Raw genomic sequence first — 6,576 nt, 5'->3', positions numbered from 1 at the left:
AAGGCTGTGAGTGAACCAGCAAGCAGCACTCCTCCTCCTTGCTTTTCTGCTTCAAGTTCTGGTCTTGGGTTTCTGTCCTGACTTCCCTCAGGGATGGCCTCTTCTGACCTCTGCAGGCACCAGGCATGAACATGGTACACACAAATATAGCTCACTCATATACATAAAATAAAATACTTTTTTTAAAGTAAAGACTTATTTTTATTCAAAGTGTATGGACATTTGGCCTCCATCTATTCTGTACACCATATACATGGTACCAGAAGCAGGAATTGGATCTCCTGGAACTGGAGTTACAGATGGTTGTGGGCCACCATACAGGGCCTCGGAATTGAACTCAGGTCTTCTGCAAGAACACCATGAGTGAATGTCCTTTACTTTAGATTTGTCTGCTGTTTCTTCATAACTAGATTCAAATTATTCATTCTTGGCAAGAATATCACAAAAGTGATATATATATATATTTTCCTACACACCAAGTGGTGTGTGATGTCACTTTGTCTCATTAGAGAAGATGTCATATCTGTGTCACATGGTTGCGGTGGTGTTAGCCAGCTTTCTCCAGGACAAGACCACTATTACCCCTTTGTAATTAAGTATCTTTTTTTTTTTTCTTCCCTAAACAGTGTTTCTCTGTGTAGCCATGGCTGTCCGTGGAACTCACTCTATAGACCAGGCTGGTCTGGAACTCAGAGATCCACCTGTCTCTGTTTCCTGAGCGCTGGGATTAAATGTGTGAGCCATAGCCATGGGGTATAATCAAGTATTTTATAGGGACAGTCATTGACTTTATGTAAGTGTCCTGTTTCTCGATAAACTTTCATCAAACACGGTATTTTTTTAATGGTTTATTTATGTGTGTGTATCTGAGTGCCGGTGCTTGCTCATGCACACACCTGTGAACACACAGAGGTGCGGAGGGGCGGGGGTGTACCTCAGAGCTGGAGTTGCAGGCAGTAAAGGCACACATAGCTTGTTAGGTGGGTGCTGAGGTCTGAATGTGCTCTGGTCCCCAAAATTGCGTAGCCTCTAAACCACTGGGTCCCCTCTCTAGACTTCCGTTTCAGATTGTTCTCTTCCTTTCTTTTTTCTTTGTAGACCAGGCTGGCCTTGAACTCTTGAACTCTTGGAGATCCACCTGCCTCTGCCTCCCAGAGTGCTGGGATTAAGGCATGCACCACCAGTGCCTGGTTAATTGAGTGATGAGTTTTTTTTTTTTTTTTTAAGATTTCATTGTTTTTATGTACATTGGTGTTTTATCTGCATGTATGTCTATGTGAGGGTGTCAGATGTCCTGGAACTGGAGTCATAGACAGTTTTGAGCTGCCATGTAGGTACTGGGAATTAAATCTGGGTCCTCTGGGAGAGTAGCCTGTACTCTTAACCATTGAACCATCTCTCTGGCCCCATTGACTCTTAACAAATGGTGATTTGTTTTCTTTTCTCCTTCCTTGCTTTCCCCTCTTTTGCCACCCCCCCTCTTTCTTTCTAGATGTGACTTTAAGTTACCCATGCTGCCTTACCACAGCTTGGCGATTTTCTAGATACATTCTAGAAGCATTTCCTAGCTCTCCTATTGTATCAAAATGCATTCATGAATTCCCTTTTTCACGAGGGTTATCATTAACTCATTCTTTATTCATTTATTTATTTTGAAGTACAATGGGCCCAACCCAGGGCCTCATGCCTGCAAAGTAAGTGCTCTACCACTGAGCACCACCCACAAACCACTGTCATGAATCTGATGTTTAGACTGTCCAGATCTATCCAGTGTGAACCACCTTCACGCTGGTTCTTGGGTCTTGCTTGTGACATGTCCTCTTTGATCTTTTTTCTTTTCTTTTCTTTTCTTTTCTTTTCTTTTTTTTTTTTTTTTTGCATCCTGCTACTTCAAATAGTCACAAGTCAGGACCTCTGATATAAAGTGGGAGCCAAATTTTGGAGGATGCGTGCACACATAGGCACAGATCTCGGCAGCATCCCTGACACAGGCCTATGAGCCCTTCCGGAAGGGCTCTGAAACAGCTGTTGAGGGAACAGGGCAACAGCTGTAAGAGGTTAACATGTGCTTGGCACACAGCCAGCCAGCCAGGGCTGGGGCTCTTATCCTTTACTGGTTGTGACCAGTCCTATGAACCCTTCCTGTGTGGTCAGAGCTGGACTTAGTTTTCGAGTTGGCAGAGGCGTCTGCCAGGGGCAGAGGATGGACACAGACAGAACCGAACCCGGCCTAGGTGTGCTGGGAAGGCAACAGAGGGGAAGTCCAGAGGGAGCTGAAGCAGCTCTGAGAGAGAGAGAGAGAGAGAGAGAGAGAGAGAGAGAGAGAGAGAGAGAGAGGCTGGTCTTCATGTGGAGGACGCAAGGAGGCGGGTGGCAGCAGGCAGTGGTGAGGCCTGACTTCCTGAGATGGAGAAATGATCGCACAGACCCAGACAGTGGAGGTGTGCAGAGGTTTTTGTTGTTTCGTCTTTTTTTTTTTTTTTCTTGTTTTGGTATTTCAAGACGAACTCACAGAGGTCCACCTGCGACTGCCTCCTGAGTGCTGGGTTTAAAGGCGTGCGCCAACACTGCCCTGTCTAAGACAGCTTCATTTTGAGGCTCATAGTAGGTTCCTAATCTGATAGGAGATATAGAAGCTATCCTCTGGGGCCTCCTTCTCTCAAGGAAAGACTGCGACTCTGCCACCAGGGAACCTTCAGATAGGGAGACACAGCTCTTTTGCACATCTGAATCCCCTGACCTTTTCAATATTAGCCTTGCCCCCTCCTCACTCTGCTCCCTGATTCCCCCCCAAACCCGGCAGACCTGCTAGACTCTGGGCATGACTCCAGTCTATGCATGAGGACGTGTGATTTTGGATCAAGGCTATTTTTCTTAGGAACTTCTGGGGGTTTCTTGGAAGTGGGGGTGGTGAGAGTCTGCTTCAGAGTGGCCACCACTCTTTCCTCAGAGGCTATTTAGGGAGGTGACACCTTCCCTTGGCCTACCACACTCTTTCAAAGATTCCCACCTTGCTGCCCCCACAGTGGCTCTACAAGCTGAGGGAAACCACAGACCAGAAACCCAAGTGTCGCTCAGGAGAAGCTGGGGGTGGGGGTGGAGAATAAGGGTCCTGCTGTACCAGGACCCAATGGGACCAGAGTCAGGCTGGATGTCAGAGGTGTGACTGTCCCCTGCCCAGCAGGCTGTCTCTAAGGGGGTCCTGAACAGTACGTCTCCTCGTCCTTGTACCTATTTTTTTTTTAACATTTATTCATTTATTTAGTATGTGAGCCTGTGGGGGATGCGTGTGCGTGCACACTCACTAACGTGTATTCGTGTATTGAGTGTGTGAGCCTGTGGGGGATGCGAGTGCGTGCACACTCACTAACATGTATTCGTGTATTGAGTGGGGGAGCCTGGGGGGATGCGAATGCATGCACACTCACTAACATGTATTTGTGTATTCAGTGTGTGAGCCTGTGAGGGATGCCTGTGCGTGCACACTCACTAACGTGTATTCATGTATTGAGTGTGTGAGCCTATGGGGGATGCGAGTGCGTGCACACTCACTAACATGTATTCATGTATTGAGTGTGTGAGCGTGTGAGGGATGCGTGTGCGTGCACACTCACTAACATATATTTGTGTATTCAGTGTGTGAGCCTGTAGGGGATGTATGTGCGTGCACACTCACTAACATGTATTCATGTATTCAGTGTGTGAGCCTGTAGGGGATGTGTGTGCGTGCACACTCACTTGATTGTACCACAGCCCTAGTGAGGACGTCAGAGGACAGTTTGAAGGAGTCAGTGCTCTCCTATCTTACAGTTCTGGGGATCGAACTCAGATCTTCAAGCTTGACTGTGAGCATCCTGTCTCTCTTGTCCCCCATTTTAAGGTGTGGAAACCAAGCAAGTCATTTCAAGACACCCTATGGCACATTAAGGTTGGAGAGAGGCTAGAATCAAGATGTGCCTGTCTACCTTGCTTCCTCTGTCTACACCCCCAGTTACTCCTCAACCCATGGAACCCATAATTTTCCACAATGTTCCTAGGAAATTCTTTCATGAAATTGGGTACATGCATCTCTGTCTCTGGCCCTCTCCCTCCCTCCCTCCCCTCCCCATCTCTTAGCTTTTTTTAGATTTACTTTATTTTTTTGTGTATGAGTTTTGTCTAATGGATGTCTGTGGACCACATGCATACTCGGTGACCACGGATGTCTGTAGGAGAAAATGCAGGCATGACCTAGTGGCCAGCCTACCTGGCTGGCACACTGCACTTCTAAATAAGAAGCATGGCACATACTGCTCCTGAAGTCAGAATACTGAATTCTGAGGTAGCCTGAGCAGCCTGTAGCTGGCCTGTGGTCTCCTGGTCTCTTCAATGTGCTTCTTTTCGTAGAGACCCTGGTGGTCTGACTGTCCAATCCCAGGTCAATAGGCAATCACAGCCAATGGGCGTCCACTGTATCTATCAGTGGTTACTCATGTGCGATAAAGCAGCCACTGTTCCCTGAAACCATCTCTGGAGAGGTTCATCTGCACATCGTTTACCCACCCTCCGGAAGTGCTGTCTTGTCAGGGAACGCCCTGGTAATGGCAGCAGACGTCAGAAGAGGCCATCAGATTCCCTTGAACGGGAGTAACTGGTAGTTATGAGGGGCTGTGTGGGTGCTGGGACTCAAGCCCAGGTCCTCTGGATGAGTTTTCTTACCTGCTGAGCCAACTCCCCAGGCTGTTCTTTTTTTTTTTTTTTAATTTATTGGAAAATGATATAAATAATGAGCACCATTATACACAGCTGGTCTTGCTGTACCACGATTGTTGCCTTTAGGAAAGGGTTGGTCATCTCCAAGTACCATGCCTAACTCAACTGTCACGGCAGATACCATCACCACATTCTCTTCAAGGCCACATTTCCCACTGGCTGTCCCCAGGGAGGGACACAGCTTTGGGTTTTGTTTACTTCTTTTTGTTGATTGGTCTGGGGATAGGGTCTCACTGTGTGGTAGAGGCTGACTGGAGTTCATGATACTCTTCAGCTTCAGCTGAAGGCATGCGCTCCACGCATCTGCTACAAAGGCAAATTTAGACAGTGGGCCCTCTGTTGGTCCTGCCTAAAGCTCCATTGTTGTCGTTTTATTTTACCTGTTTGGGTGTTTTGCCTGTATGTGTGTCTGTGCACCACATGTGTGCCTCTGGTGCCGGAAGAGGGTGTTCGATCCTCTGGAACTGGGGCTACAGACAGTTGTGAACTGTTCCTCACACTGTTCAAAGCAATAGACTTGAGAGCCTCTTGTAGTTGGGTATTTACAGTTGGGGATTGTCACCACAGTCAGTGCCTGACCACCCTGTCCCTAAAGGTGAACCCTCAAGTTTTGGAGACTGGACTGGGGACCTTGTATCAGCCCAGAAAGTGGTCCACGTCTAAGCTACTCCTCACTTCCTACCCTGGGGGTTGGATCAAAAGGAGACTGTTTTGTTAGCTCAACAGGATAGACATTGTTTAATCCTGGTATGGTGGTGTGTGCCTGTATCCCAGCACTTGGGAAGTGGAGGTGAGAGGGTCAGAAAGCTAAAGGTCCTTCTTGGTTACAGGATGAATTCTGGTCCAGCCAGGGCTCCATCGGGGATGGGATCAGTCTGGGGAACAAAGCCAGGCATGGTGACATAGTCTTGCCGGCAAGAACCACACAGGACATGCGGATCCTTCTGCAGTAAAGCTTTAATGCGTCTTGAGAGGAGAGCATAAGCTTACCAGAGCAGAGACCCCGAGCCAAAAATCCTGTCCCCTAATAAAGGCAGGCAACCGCCGCCTCGGACGTGTCACCCCATGATTGGCTGCAGCTCATCGGGCCATATGACGCCACGGAATAGGCAGAGATCAAGGAATGGAAAATTACCCAGCGCCTGCGCAATAATCTTGTTTACATTCGGTGCCTGCCGGATGCAGGCGCCATCTTGTAATGGAGAATGCAGGGACGACTCCCTACAGTGACACAAAGCCTTTCAAAGGAAAGACAATCTTTGTGAGTTCTTGGCCAACCAGGGCTTCAAACCTTCTCTCTCTGTGTGTGTCTCTGTCTCTGTGTTTCTGTCTCTGTCTCTTTGTCTCTGTCTCTGTCTCTGTCTCTGTCTCTCTCTCTCACACACACACACACATACACACAACCAGCATGGGAGGTGTGGCTTGAGAGTAATTAATGCTTAAGAGCACTACTCTTCCAGAGGACCTGGGTTTGATTCTGAGCAACCACACAGTGACTCACAGCCAATTAAGAGCCCAATTCCAGGGAATCTAAAGCTCTCTTCTGGCCTCCATGGGTACCAGGCACTCAAGTGATATACATGCAGGCAAAACACCCATCCATATCAAATAAAATAGTCTAAAAGATAGAGAGAGGTAGAGAAATATATTAACTACTAACAGTGCCTTCAATTGTCTTGAACACCCTCGGTTTTCTTTTTAAAGAGCATATATACTACACTGCCATGCCCACCTGTGTCTTGGGTTTTTGGGATCAGGACAGCATTAATTTCACAGGCTGATACAAAGTGAAGGAACCGGCTTCCCTTTTGGCAGCCATAATGG

Source organism: Cricetulus griseus, chromosome 2 (assembly GCF_003668045.3).
Source record: "Cricetulus griseus strain 17A/GY chromosome 2, alternate assembly CriGri-PICRH-1.0, whole genome shotgun sequence".
Lineage (NCBI taxonomy): Eukaryota > Metazoa > Chordata > Mammalia > Rodentia > Cricetidae > Cricetulus > Cricetulus griseus.
Note: the sequence above shows the minus strand (reverse complement) of the source record.